Source organism: Chlorocebus sabaeus, chromosome 6, assembly GCF_047675955.1.
Source record: "Chlorocebus sabaeus isolate Y175 chromosome 6, mChlSab1.0.hap1, whole genome shotgun sequence".
NCBI lineage: Eukaryota > Metazoa > Chordata > Mammalia > Primates > Cercopithecidae > Chlorocebus > Chlorocebus sabaeus.
The window spans coordinates 46,984,410-47,001,301 of NC_132909.1; the positions used below are offsets into that span (position 1 = coordinate 46,984,410).

Sequence of the window (16,892 nt, forward strand, 5' to 3'; positions counted from 1 at the left end):
TCCACCTGCCTCGGCCTCCCAAAGTGCTGGGATTACAGGCATGAGCTGTACTATTTCCTGAGTTTTTCTAACTATGAAATGCAGCTGCCAAGGATGGCAGACGTAGGGACCTAGGCTCCCGGGCCCTCCTTTGCCCAGTTTTCTTCAGTCCTAGTAACTGAATCAGGTTTTTTTCTTGTTTTTTAAAAACAGAACAATATATTTGGCTACAGCTCCATGTATCTGTAGTCAAGACAAAGCCACGTTAAAAATCAGGCTCTAAGTCACCTAGGGTATAAAATACAGACAAAATATCAAAATTGTGATTATCTGATCTTAAAAATTCAGCCCATATGAATTTTCTTTTTTTTTTTTGAGACAAAGTCTCACTCTGTTGCCCAGGTGGAGTGCAGTGGCATGATCTCCGCTCACTGCAACCTCTACCTCCTGGGTTCAAGTGATCTCTTGGTTCAGCGTCCGAAGTAGCTGGGATTATAGGCTTGCACCACCATGCCTGGCTAATTTTTGTATTTTCAGTAGAGACGGGGTTTTGCCATGTTGGCCAGGCTGGTCTCGAACTCCTGACCTCAGGTGATCCACCCCACCCACCCCTCGGCCTCCCAAAGTGTGAGCCAGCGCATCCAACCTGAAATTACTTTTAAGAGACTAAATGTGCTGTTGGGCATTATTTCACTTTTCTTTTTAAATAAACAGACCCATTTTTTAAATCTTTTTTTTTTTTTTTTTTTTTTTTTGAGGTAGGGTCTGGCTGTGTCGCCCAGGCTGGAGTGCAGTGGTGCCATCTCGGCTCACTGCAGCCCTGACTTCCCAGGCTCAGGCCATCCCCCGACCTCAGCCCCCTAGCTGGAACTATACAGGCGCGCGCCACTAGGTCTGGATAAATTTGTTTTGTATTTTTTTTGTAGAGACAGGGTTCTGCCGTGTCGCACAGGTTGGTCTCAAACTCCTGGACTCAAGCAGTCCGCTGCCTCAGCCTCCCAAAGGGCTGGGATTACAAGCGCGAGCCACTGTGCCTGGCCTCTTTAATCATTTTGACTCACTGGCATTTCAAACTGACTTCCTTAGCTCTGTGTGACCATTTCGGTACCCAGGGATTTCTGAGGCAGCGTTAAGTTCGACTTCACAAAAACAGCGGATACTTTAACCTTTCAGTGACAGATTTAGAAAGTGTCAATAACCATAGGGTTTAGCTCAGTAACTATAAAAACGTGGAAAGTTTGGCATTGCAAGCCAGAATCCCTTCCTGCTCTTTCAATTAAGCAGCTTTCGAATCTCTGTGGCATTTTCCAGTCATTTGTATTTCTCTTACAATAATAAGAGCTTAAACATGATTTTTAAGGTTTAATGTCCTGGGGGACTTGTCAGTCATACTTTTATTTAAAACACAGTATAAACCAATTATGCTTGCCTCCAGTATTTGAAATAGTAGAAATTATTGCAACCAACAGATCCACCCACACCTGTTTTCATGACATATGACACTGAAATTTACAGATGTCCCTGAGAAGTTTTTAAGTAAACCAGTGAATCTCAACGGAGTCTCGGTTAACAGTGTAGATCCATTAAAAAAAATCTTCTTAACAGTGTAGATCCATTAAAAAAAATCTTCTCCAAAAAAAAAAAAAACAAAAACAAAATCAAAACCAAAACTCTCCTGAGAACTGAAGCCAGGTGTGTGTTGTCACTGCCTCAATATTTTTAATCCTGATGGACTGACTCCCTCTTCTCCTCGCTGTAAGACACGTTTGCTGAAATCTTCAAACTGAGTTTCAAGACACTTGCTTGACGAGGCGATGCTACAGCCGCCTCTAAGGGAATAGACATCGTATCAGAGATGAGCGTTGCATCTGCCTCCTCCGCATGCGCCAGCATCCATCCTATCATCCACTTGGCCGTGCTGATTGATGGCAGCTGCTCCTCCTGCCCCTCCCACTGCCAGTATGTGATCCTGAGTTAGTCATTCCGTGTGTTAGCCTTGCACCCTTTCAATCAGAAAAGTTGCGGCTTACTGGAAGAAGGGAGCGGGGAGAAACGCAAAACCAAGAGTCTAAAGGCACAAAGCTGCAAGGCTGCTCTGTGAGAGTTTGCAAACAGACTACAGGTGGAATGTAAATCACCCTGGTCTATGGAAGTAAAAAGGCATCCACAGCAGGCTCTATCCGGCCAGCTTCTTTGAGACCCTTCATGGATTTTTAGGTCTACCAAGTGTGCATAAAAATACTCGTACTTCAAAAAGCAAGAAGGCAAATGGTATAATCTCATGATCTCAAATTTACAATGGTGGTACAGGCCCAGCGAGCCTTTGAGGGCCGGGTGCGCACCCAGCCTGTCCACCAGTGTGGAGCTGTTTGCTCACGCATCGTCCTAGTCATTGTTGCTGCCCTGGTTGGCCTGGCTGCCACCAAAGAGCTGCTGAGGCGACCGCTGCTGGGCGCCCCCACTGTCTGGAAAGCCTGCACTGGCCGTGGCACCTGTTGCAGCTGTGGCAGTGGCTGGCAGGCGTCAGGAGGCAGCTTCCAGGTGGTGAGAGGCACAGCGGGCAGGGCCTCGAAGCCTCTGGGCAGCACATCGGCCTGGCGGGCTGGGGGGCCCGGGCTGCTGCTGCTTGCTGGACTGGGCTTAGGAGCGGGTGTGAATCACTTGCACTGCACAGATGGGGCTGGGAGGAGGCTGCAGTGGCCATGGCTCTGTAGACCCCTTCGTGCCAGCCCCAGATGAGTGCTGTTTGCTGCACAGGCTCAGGACCTCATGCACCTGCTTCAAGATCTTGCCTGGATTCTCCAACGAAAAGTACAGTGCCCAGGTGTGCAGCGCCACGGTCCCCCATATGGTCATCCTGGTGCCCCTCCCCTCACAGGGCTCTGGTTGAGGCTGGGCCCCATGTCCTGGGAAGTGTGCCCTGGGATCAGAGCTCTGTCTCATAGGTTGAGTCAGAGGCCACAGGACATGCCGCTGGCTGGTCTGGGCTGCAGGAATGCCTTGTTCACTCTTCCCTCTGGCAGCCTCTGAGGGAGCAGGTTTCCCCGTAGAAAGTAGAAAAAGAGGTCCAGAGGCACTGGAACCATCTGGGGCTATGGGGCAGCTGGCCAGGTGCTGCCCCGGCTGCCCCCACACCATGCCAGTCACTGCCTACTGAGAAGACGGATGCAGGTGCCATTGGGCAAAGTGGATGTCTCTGGACTTGCCTCTTGGTTATTATCACAGTGCCCGGCAGGGCTGGGTTTCAGGGCCCTGATGGGCTTGCTGGGCGGGTCCCACCGGGTCCCACCCACGATTCTGGTGTTGTCTTGGGCACCCGTGCAAGGTCCAGAATCCCTATTCAAAGTTGAACCACAGGCCCCTGACGTCCAGATCCATGGCGAAGCTCGGGCAGGAAGTTCCAGAGGCGGTACCCTGGGGCAGCCCATGGTCTGTCCTGAGTTGGGGACAGCCTGGCCACACCCTGATCCCCCCGGGGTCCCAAGAGAACAGTCTGCTCCCTTGGACTCTACAGATGTCCTCTTGTGTCTCTGGGCCTCAGGCTCAGGGACAGCCTAGGGGATGGGGGCAGGGTGGCGGGGGACCAGGCTTTTGTTCTGGAGGGGCCGCCTGCAAGCCTGCTGGAGCTGGACAGCCTGGGGTAGGCCAGCCCATCTCCCTTGCAGGACTTGACGTTGGGAGATGCTTGCAGAGGCCTGGGTATCAGGGACTCTAGCTCCAGTTTCGCCGAAAGGAAAGCAGACATGTGTGGTCTGCTTCTCCACCGAGCCCATTAGGTCCTCACAGGGCCAGGCCCCCAGACCTGGGTCTTTGGAGTCCCTGGGGTCCCTGTGTGGCTCCTTGAGTCTGATGCTGCAGACACTCCTGCAGGTATCTGATCCTGGAGTGACAGTTGTGTGTGGGCTGTGGCGGGGGAGCCGTCGGGGCACCTCAGGTTGCTCCTAGGCCGGCCCCCAAGGGTTTGGGCTGGCTCAAGGCTTCCTGCCTCTCTCTCTCACCCCAGGGCTGTGCTGGCTGGGATGCAGTCCTGATTCAGAACTTAGATGGGTGGGGCCTTTGCTGTCACCTGGCCCCCTTGCCACCTCACTCGGGGGCCTGTCTCTATAGTGGGTAAGATGGATGGCCCCGGGCATGGGGTCCCCTCTGCCCTCCGAGGCCATCCACTCCATGCCAGGACTGGACCATTTCCACACCTGGCTGGACTCTTGGTTCTGGCTCTGGGCCAGGGCCCTTGCGCGTGTCCTCTCCTCGAATCCTTCCTGGGTCAGGCATACTGATTCTCTTGTCTCCAAGGCTCAAGGTTTGTTGTCCTGATGCTCTTGGCGGGGGTTCAGGGGTAAGCAGCCCCTGCTGCTCTCTGAGGCTGTGGATGCTGCAGGTAGGGCTGTGGGCTCGCACAGATGGGTCCCCTGCAGGGACCTTCGAGGGCAAAGCAGGACACTGTGGAAGGTGGCAATGGTGGGGCTCGGAAGAGTCTTTCCCCTGGTCCCCCCTCCTGATCTGCAGCGCGTCCAGCACACACGTGCTCAGCACCTGCCCTGAGGACCTGCGGGCTCATTTCCAGAAGCTTCTGTTTTTTTTTTGTTTTCTTTGTTTTTTTTTTTTTTTTTTTTTTTTTTTTTTTGACAGAGTTTCACTCGTTTCCCAGGCTGGGGTGCAATGGTGTGATCTCGGCTCACTGCAACCTCCGCCTCCCGGGTTCAAGAGATTCTCCTGCCTCAGCCTTCCAAGTAGCTAGGAGAGCAGGTGCCCATCACCATGCCCAGCTAATTTTTTTTTGTATTTTTAGTAGAGATGGGGTTTTACCATGCTGACCAGGCTGGTGTCGAACTCCTGACCTCAAGTGATCCACCCATCTCGGCCTCCCAAAGTGTTGGGATTACAGGCGTGAACCACCGCACCTGGCCTCCAGAAGCCTCCGGAAGTGCAAGAGGAAGGCCCAGGTAGTGAGGCTGTAGGGGCCCAGGCCCTCTCCACGATTGACTGCCCCAGAGGGTGACTTGGCAGGGGACCTGCTACTGGGGCCCACCTGGGGGTAGCAGGACCCACCACCACCTCATCAGTAACCCCATGGAGACATGAAGGCACCTGAACGCCATGGCATCCTCCAGGGCCCAGACCCAGAAAAGCTGGTCCTGGATGAGCTCCCTGAGGTTGGACTGGGACAGCTTCATCAGATGCTCCAGGGGCAGGGTAGGCATCAGGCCGGGAGGGGTCCCTGGGAGAGGCTGGTGTTCACACGCTGTTTCCACCATGGCCCCCTCCCACTGGGCAGTGCTGGGTCCTTTTCAGGCCACCCCTGGGGTCCAGCTGTGCATAGGAGGCCACGGCCAGGGGGAGGCGCGGGCAGGGAGGGGCTCACCACACTCCTGCCTTTCATCCGGGTCATGTCGAGGGTGGGCTCTGTGTCTGAGAGGTCTCATGGTGTCCTATCCCTCAGACTGGAGCAGAGGGTCATGGGGACGGTCTGAGGGTTCTGTCTGTCCCGCGTATTCCCCTGGATAGCCGTGGGCACGCCACGACTTGACTCTGTCAACTTTGGAAGTTGTGTGCCGTTAGGACACGCTAGCCCTCCAGAACGTAGCTGCCTGGCAAGCCCAAAGGGAGTCTTTGGGGACAACAGGTGTGGAAGGACCTGGCCCTTCTTAGCTGGGGGCTGGTGGCTTGGGCAGGGCCCACTGGGGTTTCAGTGCCGTGGAGCACCAGGGACTCCTCCCCATGGGATGAGATCCTCCACCCCACTCCCCTGTGAGGCTGGATCAGAAGAGGTCCTGTAGCTCCTCATGTGGGAGGCTCATTTCAGTGGGGATGTGGCTACTGGAAGGAGAGGTTCCCCACGGGCTTGGGGCTTCCCTGGGCTCTCCCAAGTTGAGTCCTGGCCCTGTCTGCCCATGAGGCTGGGCTGAGCCCCGGCCTCTGCTATGGGATGCTCCCTCTGGGGCATTGCCTGGCTCGTGTGCCCTGCAGGGACATGTCTGTGCCTCCTGCCAGGTCGGGGTGAGCCCGTTCCTCCTGGGGAGCCAGATCCCTGGGCTGGGGGATCCAGGCAGTGTGGGGCAGGAGGGTCCCTGGGCTGGGGGCTCCCTGCTTACTTCATTGATGTATGAATGTACCTGCTTACTTCATTGATGAGGCACTGGAGGAGTCAGCGTAAACGTGGAATTCTGGGTACACAGCTCATCCTTGTCCTAATGGGACCAACAGAGGTCTTTGGGGCCCCTGGGCCTGCCCCCAAACCTCCCTATTCCAGGCCCCTCTGCAGACCCTTCCCTGAGAGACAGAATACCAGGTGGTGGCTGGGGCACCCCGACACCTGCCCCCTGCACGGACCCCCAGGACACACTTCCCTTAGCCGTGCTCAGCCGAAGCTCGGCCCGGGTAGAGTGCCTCTGCCTGCTCCAGGGCAGGAGAAGGAAACTCAGCTCCGGAGCCATGGAGAACTCCATGTCCCTGGCTGGGACTCAGCCTCTTGCCAGCCCTACCAGGGGCTCGAGCCGCCCCTCTACCCCTGGCCCATGGGACCCAGGGCCTCTGGGAAGGAGCCGAGGGGACTGTCCATTCACCAAGTGCCGAGGATCTTTGGGAATGACGTTCATAACACGTGCTCCTCGCGGGCTGGCACAATTTGGGCTGCAGAATCCTGAGAAGCCCCCGACCCATCTCGAAATCAGAGACCCTCCCAACACGTGGAGCCGTCCACTGCCTGGAAGGGCTCTGACGGGATTCGGGTGGAGGGGAAATTGGACCCCTGCCCATTTTCCGATGAAGAAGAGGGCTTCTCGGATCCAAACTCATTTCATGACAAGAGCGGCGTCCATCAGGCACTTCAGCAACTTGTTCAAAATGTTTCCTGGGACGACCGTCCGCGGACACCACCAAGCTCTGGGGGACTTTGGGGCAAGTCTCGGAGGAGGGCGTCATTACTTGCTCTGTGAAATGGTGGTCAGGCTCAGGTCAGACCAGGGGTCTGGGCCTTGACCTCTTTCTGTCTTACTTTGACACCTTTGAGACCCTTCTCCTCCTGCTTGGATGTCCAAGCCAGTAGCCAGCTTGAGTCGCAACTACTATGTCTTAGTGGGTCACAAATGCTGATTTTTTTTTGTTTGAGACAGAGTCTTGCTCTGTCGCCCAGGCTGGAGTACAGTGGCGTGATCTCAGCTCACTGCAATCTCTACCTCCCAGGTTCAAGCAATTCTCCTGCCTCAGCCTCCCGAGTAGCTGGGATTACAGGCACGCGCCATCATGCCCAGCTAAGTTTTGTATTTTTAGTAGAGATGGGGTTTCACCATGTTGGCCAGGCTGGCCTCGAACTCCTGACCTCAGGTGATCTGCCTGCCTTGGCCTCTCAAAGTGCTGGGATTACAGGCTTGAGCCACCGCGCCCGGCCGCAAATGCTGAATTTTAAAGAAGCAATGACACGCCCCACCCGAGATGCCTATGCCTGTGAATATGGGAGTGCGGCCTGGGAATCTCGTTGCCTGGGAATACTCACGGAGTTAGATGCAGAATACGCCACCGGGACCTGAAAGAAATCCTGCTGCTTAGGAAAGAGAGAAAAGATCGTTTTGCTTCAGGCAGATGCTGTTTCATTTTGTCTACAAGCCCCGATGGCAAATCCAACTCAAGGTTGAGATGATCCGCCGAATAAGCAGTGACCTTTTCAGGGCATCTGATTATTTTGGGAAATTTCTGGGTCAAATCCTCTTTCAGTGAAATGCAAATATCTCAGGTGTGCAATCACTCTGGTTGATTATTTTTCTCCCCTTTTTGGCACAGAGTGAAAGCTCAGTCTTTGGGATATGCAGTCCCACGTTTCTGAACCAGTGTGCCGAGTCTCCCACCCACCACTCCAGCACCTCCCAGAGCAGCTCCTTCGTCCTCCAAGTCCCCAGGGTGTCCCCTCTGCAGCCGATCTCTCCCACTCCATCAGCCCTTGGCCATCCTGATCTGTTATCCATCCCTATGGTTTCGCCTTTTCCAGAATGGCCCGTGAGTTGGAATCCTACAGTGGTCGACTGTTAGGCCTGGCTTCTTTCCCTCAGCGAAATGCGTCTAAGATTCACCCACATTGCTATGGGGGTCAGGGTTTTGCTCCCTTTTCTCACTGAGTGGTGTTTTGTTCGAAGGGCGGATGCCCCCTTCCTCCCCTAATCCCACGTCGAAGGTTTTCGTGGTGGCCTCCGGCTACGAGTGATGATGAATCAAGCCGTGAACGTGGCACGCGGGTTTTACGTGGACGCCAGTTTTCAAATCACTGGGGTCAATCTCCGAGACTCTTCTGGGATGTGTGGTACGAGTCCACTGAGCTTCATGAGCAGCCGCCCAACGGGCTTCCAAAGTGGCTGTGCCCTGTCACATTCCCACCTGGCAGGGACGAGGGGCCCGAGGGCTCCATATCCTCCCGGTGTTCGGTGTTGCCAGTGTTGCTTGGGAAGGCTCCTGAGCCCCCTCATCCTGCCGCCCTCTTGTGGGTCCCTACCCTGGTCCCCAGAGGCACAGAGAGCTCTCTCCACCATTCCGCATGATTTTGTTTGCTGCTGTCCATCTCCTTGGGAGCCGCCTGGATTCTGGCCCCATGTGTCCCAGCCAGGCACAGGGCTTGGAGCCCAAGAGGCACTGAGTCCACGGTGCTGCATGCCTCCTGGGCCAGGAGAGCCCTTGGCCAGTCTGTCACTCTTCCAGGGTGACTCCTGCCTCTGCTCTGGGGAAGCCCCCGTCCCTCTGGATCACCCCATCTTCCCAGGGACCCTCCAACCTCCACATCTGGTGGACGTTCCCAGGGGACCTCTTGCCCTTGTTCTTCATGACCTGCAGGGCAGGGTCAAGAGGAGGAAGCAGTGTCCAAACAGACAGAAGACTCGCTTCCCCACACGGCTGTCATCCACAGTCCATGCTTCTGGAAGGAAGGAAGGAAGAAAAGAAGGAAAGAAAGAAGGAAGAAAGGAAGGAAGGAAGGCAGGCGGGAAGGCAGGCTTCCTTCTGCAGAAAGCTCCTTCTTTGGTCTGTTTTCCAACAAGTCAAAGGGTCACCAGGAGGGTCACTGGAGCCCAGCTCACCTGTGGTGCCGGCGTCACCGTCTGTGCCCAGGACGTGCATCTGATCCTTCATCTGGAGGCCTGGGCTCCCGACATGGCCTGGCCTGTTTGTCTGGCTCTGGCTGAGTGTGGAAGTGTGGTACCTGGCATTTTCCCAGGTTCTCAGCCTTCACTTTCTCGACATTCAGCAAGAGTGACCACACCTGGCCCCACATCTGCAGACGGATTCCCTTGTAGACCCCGACAGACAGTTATGGACAGAGGAACGCTCCAGTGAGACATGGGGTGACCCTGGGGAGGACAGGACCCTGAGGATTCTGGATATCTCCAGCCTTTAGCTCCTCAGTTCCTTGGGAGAGGTGGGGTCTACCTAGGACTGGATCTCCCCTTCCATGAGTCAAAGAGTGAGGAAGCACTCAGGGTCATGAACTCTAATCTTTTTATTTTTATTTATTTATGTTTTTGAGACCGAGTCTCACTCTTCACCCAGGCTGGAGTGCGGTGGCACGATCTCGGCTCACTGCAACCTCCGCCTCCTGAGTTTAAGCGGGTCTCCTACCTCAGCCTCTTGAGTAGCTGGGATTACAGGAGCCTGCTACCACAGCCGGTTCATTTTTGTATTTTTAGTATAGATGGGGTTTTACCATGTTGGCCAGGCTGGTCTCGAACTCCTGACCTTGGGGGATCTGCTCATCTTGGCCTCCCAAAGTGCTGGGATTACAGGCGTGAGCTACTACGCCTGGTCATGAACTCTGATCTTGATCTGTTCCTTCCTTCGGGTCACCAGGGGGTGTCCCTACCCTTGAGCTAGGACTGACCCAGGCCCTGGCATCAGACTCTCTCCTGGCAAGATGAGGTTTGCAGGGAAGAACAGGAAAGCTGGTGTCCCAGTGTGGTGTCCATCCTCTGAGAGGCTGGCAGTGCCAGGGCACAGCCATGGGAGCCCATCCCCCTGACTCTGTAGAAAGTGGTCACGGGGCCCTTCCCTCCCCATGTCACCTCCTTGCCACTCCTATATCACTGCCAGTCAAGAAGCACCTGGAGCCATTTTTCTCTGTCTCTCATCTCCTGACGTCTTCTCTGTCAAATAAGATGAAGTTAGCAGAGCTGCCAGGATGCCCCTTGGATGCTGGGTCCTGGGCTCCAGGGCCCCGACAGGATCAAACTGGAAGGAGCCAGGAAAGGGCCGGCCCTGGGGAACTGAGACCCTTTGACTGAATGGGGCCCGGTGTCCTGGCCTCATGACTTGGGACATGCCGTCCTAAGGCCACAGGCACCCCGGGCGTTGGTGGGGTCCCAATATCCAGGTGGGATCTTGGCACAAGTGGGCAGTGACTGCTCAGCCACGACTATGGTTCTCAGTTTGGGGTTTGATCAAACCACCACGGGGACAGAGTCTTGAGGTCAGGTCCCACAGGAACTGCCACCCCTCCCAGGGACAGCCTGTCACTCCCACTCATCACCGCCTGGGTCCACAGGCTGCTGACCACCCACCGAGTCTCCCTGTCCCTGGACCAGCCTCTCACACAGCAGGGTCAGGCTCTTACCTTTACTTCCAGGGCACTGATGGGTAGCAGCTACGTTTCACTGTAAGGCAACCCAGGCAGAGCTGAGGACCTCTGCCGGGCCGGGAGCTGTCCTCCTCCTCCCCTAGTGGGCCCCAGGGAAGAACCAGCCGTGTCCCCCACCCCCGCCCCAGGTCTCAGTGCAGGGGACGCACAGGGAAGGGAGGACGGGTGCTTCCCTGCCAGCTGGCCCCTGGGAGGGGTTGGGGCCTGGGAGAAGAGGGAACGTAGGGCCCCCCCAACGGGGGCTGCTTGGGGCTTGTGGAGGGCGAGGCTTGGGTTGCACGATGGGGTTGCTCCTCCTGGGCTAGGCAGCACCCTCTGCGGGAGCTGAGAAAGTCCGGGCCTGAGGCGGGACGGGTGTGACCCAGGGTGGGTGGTCAGGCCCCAACAGCAGTTCCCGAAGGAGTGACCACATCACTGGTCCGAGGCCTGCTCAGGGCACGGAGGGTGCACCTGGGCCCTGTTCCACTTGACGCCCGCAAGGGCTCTCGTGGGGCCTGACTTTCCAGTGTACACCTGCCTCTCCCTGCACCCCGGCTGCCGACTCTGCCTGTTCCTTGACTTTGCCTGTCCTGTCCAGCCCAGAGACTGTCTTTCTGGACAGCCTGGCCCTTCTTCCACCCTCATTTATCAGAACCCTTGAGCGAGGGCCCTGGATCCATCCACACGCCCGCCTTGACCGCTCTCTCACTGGGCTGCTAAGTGCCGCGGGGGAGATGCCAGAGGTGACGAGGGTGAGCGAGGGCCGCACAGGCGGCCGGGATGGCCCCACAGCCCCGTCTCCAGCCTCAGCTGGCTCTCGGGGCTATCATCCATCCATTGGTCCTTGCCCTCCTCTGAGCCACTGTGGCAGCCACACACTAGCCCCTGGCTGTTCCCCCGCCGTCCTGCCTGCCCCGACTCGGCCTTCCTGATCCTCCCTCTGCCTTTGCGCTGACGCATCCAGCGGGGAGTCAGGGTCTCCGGAGGGCCATGCAGAGCCCTGGGGACTGACTGAGCCTCCTCTGCTAAGGAGTCCCAGGTGAGCCGCTACCCCCGGTCCCACCATGTGTTGTTCACCCCAGGCCATCAGCTCCATCCTAGGCTGGCTCCATTCAGGTGTGTCCCAGAAGTGGCACTTTCTGTGGGATCGTCCCCACCCAGCCTCCCCCAGGCTCCTCCCTCTAACCTGTGACCCCTGAGGGGCAGGCTCCAGGCTGGGCTCCCCTTCCCAGGACCCAGGCCCGCTCTCAGCACCAAGGCAGGTTGCCTTCAGCTGCAAGCTCATCCCTGGCCTCACCCTGACACGCCCTGGCTGACATTCTGCCCATCTTCCCCGCCACCCTCCCAGGGCCACAGCCCTCACTGCCTCCCACGCCCCTCCCCATAGGGTGGCTCAGTTGGGCCCCCTGAGTCCTCAGAGACCTGCTGGACAACTGCCCACAGGCTGGGCCAGGCACCCCCATGCCCTGTGGCCACACCTGTGGGTCTCACTGGGGCAGAGCCCAAGGGGACAGGACCAGACCCTCAGGTTGCCCTCTACTCTCATACTGTCTTTGAGACTGCTCTGCTGAGAACCTCTCCATCCCCACCTGCTCCCCCAAGATCCCTAGATGAGCCTCGCAGCTCTGGCCTGCTGCCGACTACCGGCAGCGTAGCCAGCTGGAGTTCCTACACTGGAAAGGAGGCTGGACCAAGCCGGGAAGACGTGTCCTGCCTCGAGAGACTTTTCTAAAAACAAAAGTTATCCCCCGAGGTGAGTTTGGTGGTGGTCAGGCAGCAGGGACAGAGGACTCACTGCATAATCCCGAGGCAATCGGTAACTTTGAAAGCTTTCCACATCCTTGGGCCCTGTCAGCGTCCCTGGGACCCAGAGGGGTCCAGAGTGAGGGGGTTGAGGTGAAGGGCTGTGGAGGCGCAAATGCAAGGGCAACCTGCTCCCGCCCTGCTTCCCAAGGGAGCCCAGGACCCTCCTACCAGGGCACAGTGGGAGAGGCAAGGCCCCACCTCCCTCAAGGGAGCAGCCCGACCTGTACCTGCTCACGCTGGGTGATGATGCCCCTGCTCCTGCGCAAGTAGGGTAGCTGCGTCTTCCTCCATGTCCATCCTGTGAGACAACATCGCCCAAAGGCTACGCTGCACCTGACCGCTTCAGAGAACACCTGGACCGCTCCTGGGGGCTCTGAGAGCCTGCCGGCCGGCTGAGCCCCATGCCACCACTGCCCTGGGTGATAAAGGGCCAGACCCAGTGGCCCCACGCCTGCTGGGGTCTCTGGAGTCTCTGTCCCTGACCAGAGGTGGACTCCTTCCTGAGGACTTGAGAACAGGGGGACCTGGACACAGAGGCCTGCTGTCCCCAATCGCCCTGAGACAGGCACACACAAGATGAACTGCATCCACCTGCCGAGGGTGAGGGGCCCCTGATGTGCTATCCTGGGCACCTGGAGGCAGACTGGGGTCAGGGATCAGAGAGCTCCATATGCTCCCCCTCCCGGATCCCTCAGGGACCACCAAGAGGCCCACTTTCCTATAGGGAACAAGACACCTTGTGACTGCTCCATGTCACCCCCATCTCCACTCCCTCTGGTCAGCGAAGCCGCGTCAAGAATAATACCAGCCAAACAGGAGGGTGCTTGGTTTGGGCCAAAGCAGCCTATGTGCTCACGGAGATGCCTCAGCTGGAGGGATCGTGGATCCCACAATTCTCAGCTGTCATTACAGGAAGGGGCCTTGTGTTTCCGGGTCACCGAGAAAGAATGAGAGAACACTGGGGACTTGGTTCTGGAGAACCCCAGAGGGACCCCTCCCATGAACAGTCAGGGCAAAGAAAGGACGAGGCCTCTAGGGGACCAGACAGAGAAAAGGCCACGTGGAGAAGAGCCCCAGACCCGGCGATCTCCCCCTGCGGGGACCTACCTTAGAGCCCAGACTTGGACGGAGGACCACCCTCCACCCCACCCACAGGGGCTCCGTCCTGAGGGCTCTTCCAGAGTGAGGCTCAGCCCCACTGGGGTCAGAAACCCCAGGCAGACGTGCAGTCCAGAACAGGGAGGTCACAGAGGTCAAGGCTGGAGTCCAGCATGGCACAGGGCAGGGCTGAGAGCATGACCCAGGGCCACTTCTGGGTCTCTGAGCCAGTTACTGCCCCTCTGACCTCTGGCATCTCACCTGTTCAGCGGGTACATTTGGGGATAGCACCTCTCCACCCCCCGTGGAGTTGCCGTGAGGATGAAGGAGACAACTGTCTACATGGTCAGCATAGAACGGGCGCCCGGTGAGTGCTCAGGGACGACCCTCCTCGGGTTGCTGCCACCCACCTGGTTGTGACTGTCCCCAAGTCAGCAGGGGAGAAGAGAGCAGGTCACACTTTCCTGAGTCTGATCAAGCAGCGGTGCTGAGATGTGCCTCTCACCCAGAAAAGAGTCCTAGGTGCACAACCACTTACAGCACCACTGTGTCTCCAACTGCTCCATGGCACGGAGGTAGGTTGGCGGCCCTTGGCACAGCGACAGCATCGTGGGTTCACAGCTCCTATCAGACGGGGCCCTGCCTGGCTCAGCAGGGCCCAGAGTCAGCGTCCTCTGCCCCCTGAGTGGTTAACATGTATGTGTGCTGTTTGTCTGTGTATGTGAGGGTGCACGTGTGTGGGTGAACGTGTCTCTCCTTCAGCTGGGCCCGGCTGCTCCACTCACATGTGCTCCCGGATCCCTGTCATTGTCACCCCTGGGCCTGTGGCCAGCATCAGAGCACCCACAGGTGCTCCCCAGCCTCTGCCCTTTCCATGCTGGGTGGTCCTCGGGATGCAGATGGGGCAGGGGCATAGGGCCGAGGGCAGAAGGCAGGCTCCCCCCTCGGGGTGACGTGGGTAGTGTGTAAAGTGCCAGGTCTGTGTGGCAGGGCTGGATCCAATGCACCTTCTCACCTCCTCCTCCCGGAAGCCCACTGGGGTGCTGTGACTCACTCCCCACCCCACAGATGGAGGCAATCAAGGAGGCTTCAAGGACAAACCCCTGGCCTGAGATCACCCAGGATCCCACTGGCCAGGGCCTACTGACCAGGCCTCCAATGGTTAAGCTCCCACTGAACAGGTCCTAGCTGACCACCCCTACAATGACCAGGTCCCACTGACCAGCTGTGGACTGACCAGGTCCTGCTGACTGGGCCCCACAGACCAGGCCCTGGCTCACCAGACACCACTGACAAAGGCCACAATGACAAGGCCACAAAATGACAAGGCCCTCACTGACTAGGCCCCAACTGATGGACCCCACCAAATAAATCTCACTAATCAGATCCCAACCGAACAGGCCCCAGCTATCAGACCCCCACTGACCAGGCCCTAACAACTGCTGGACTACACTGACCGGGCGCCAACTGCCAGACTCCACTGACTGGGTCCCAACTGCTGGAACCCTGCTGGCCAGGCCCCAACTGCTGGACCCCTGCTGGCCAGACCCCAAAAGCTGAACCCCACTGACTGGGCCCCAAAGGCTGGACCCCTGCTGACCAGTCCCCAACCATGGGACCCCTGCCAACCAGGCCCCAAATGGTGGACTCCACTGACCAGGTCCCAACTACCGGACCCCCACTGACCAGGCCCTAACAACTGCTGGACTGCACTCATCAAGCCCAAACTGCCAGACCCCACTGACGGGGCCTCAACTCCTGGACCCCTCCTGACAGATCCCCAACTGTCAGACCCTTGCTAACCGGGCCTCTTCTTATGAGACCTGTGCTGACCAGCCCCCCACTGCTGGATTCCCTCTGTCTAGTCCCCAACTGCTGGGTTCCCACTTACCAGACCCCAACTTCCACACCTCACTGACTAGGCCCCAGCTTCTGGACTCCCGCTGACCAGGCCCCAAATGCCAGACCCCATCGACCAGGCCCCAACTGCCAGAGCCCTGCTGACCAGGTTCCAACTGCTGGATCCCCTTTGACCAGGCCCCAACTGTTGGACCCCCACCAACCAGGTCCCAACTGCCGGATTCCACCAACCAGGCCCCAACTAGTAGACCCCTGCTGACCAGGCCCCAACTGTGAGACCCACGCTGATTAAGGCCCAGCGTCCAGACCTCACTGACTAGACCACACTGATCTGATCCTCACTGACCAGGCCCCAACCGCCAGACCCCACCGACCAGGCCCCAACTGCTGCATCCCTGCCAAATAGCCCCCAGCTGTCATATCCCTGGGCCCCAACTGCTGGACCCCCTCCAACCAGGCCCCAGCTATGAGACCCCACTGACCAGGCCCCAACTGCCAGACCCCCATGGATGAGGCTGCAACTGCCAGATCTCTGCTCACCAGGCCCCAACTGTGGGACCCCTGCCGGCCAGACCCCAACTATGAGACCCCCACCAACGAGGCCCCAACTGCCAGGCCCCCGCCAAACAGGCCCCAACTACTGGGGCCTCGTCAGTCAGTGAGACCTGACTAGGTCTCACTGATCAGGTCCCTGCTGACCTTGCCCCAGCTGCAGACCCCTGTCGACTGGGCGGAGGATTACCCAGGTGCTGAGGCAAGAGACTGAAGGCACAAACTGTTTCAGTATAACAAAGAAAATAGTTAGAATAAGAATAGTCATAATACAAATTAGATATACAGATAATCATGGACAATTATCAATCATTATTATTATTATTTTTTTGACATGGAGTCTGGCTCTGTCGCCCAGGCTGGAGTGCAGTGGCGCGATCTTGGCTTACTGCAAGCTCCGCCTCCCGGGTTCACGCCATTCTCCTGCCTCAGCCTCCGAGTAGCTGGGACTACAGGCGCGCACCACCACGCTCGGCTAATTTTTTGTATTTTTTTTTCGTAGAGACGGGGTTTCACTGTGTTAGCCAGGATGGTCTCGATCTCCTGACCTCGTGATCCGCCCGCCTCGGCTTCCCAAAGTGCTGGGATTACAGGCGTGAGCCACCGCACCCGGCCTATCAATCATTATTATAAATATTATTAATCATTAGCTTTTAATATTACTCTGTTGCATTAATAATATAACCTAGGAATAACCGGTGGGTAGAGGGTCAGGTGCTGAAGGGACATTGTGAGAAGTGACCTAGAAGGCAAGAGGTGAGCCGTCTGTCATGCCCGCATAAGGGCCATTTGAGGGCTCCTTGGTCAAGCGGTAATGCCAGTGTCTGGGAAGACACCCGTTACTTAGCAGACCGCGAAAGGGAGTCTCCTTTCCTTGGAGGAGTCAGGGAATACTCTGCTCCACCAGCTTCTTGTGGGAGGCTGGATATTATCCAGACCTGCCCGCAGTCATCCGGAAGCCTAAATCCCTCCCCGTGGCGCTGTGCTTCAGTGGTCACGCTCCTTGTCCACT

The 16,892-nt window shown here is 57.4% G+C and overlaps 1 pseudogene; it reads right to left on the minus strand.

The window, feature by feature from the left end:
• Positions 1-8,649: 8,649 nt before the first annotated feature.
• On the minus strand, positions 8,650-11,432 carry LOC140711778 (uncharacterized; annotated as a pseudogene).
• Between the last annotated feature and the right edge of the window lie 5,460 nt (positions 11,433-16,892).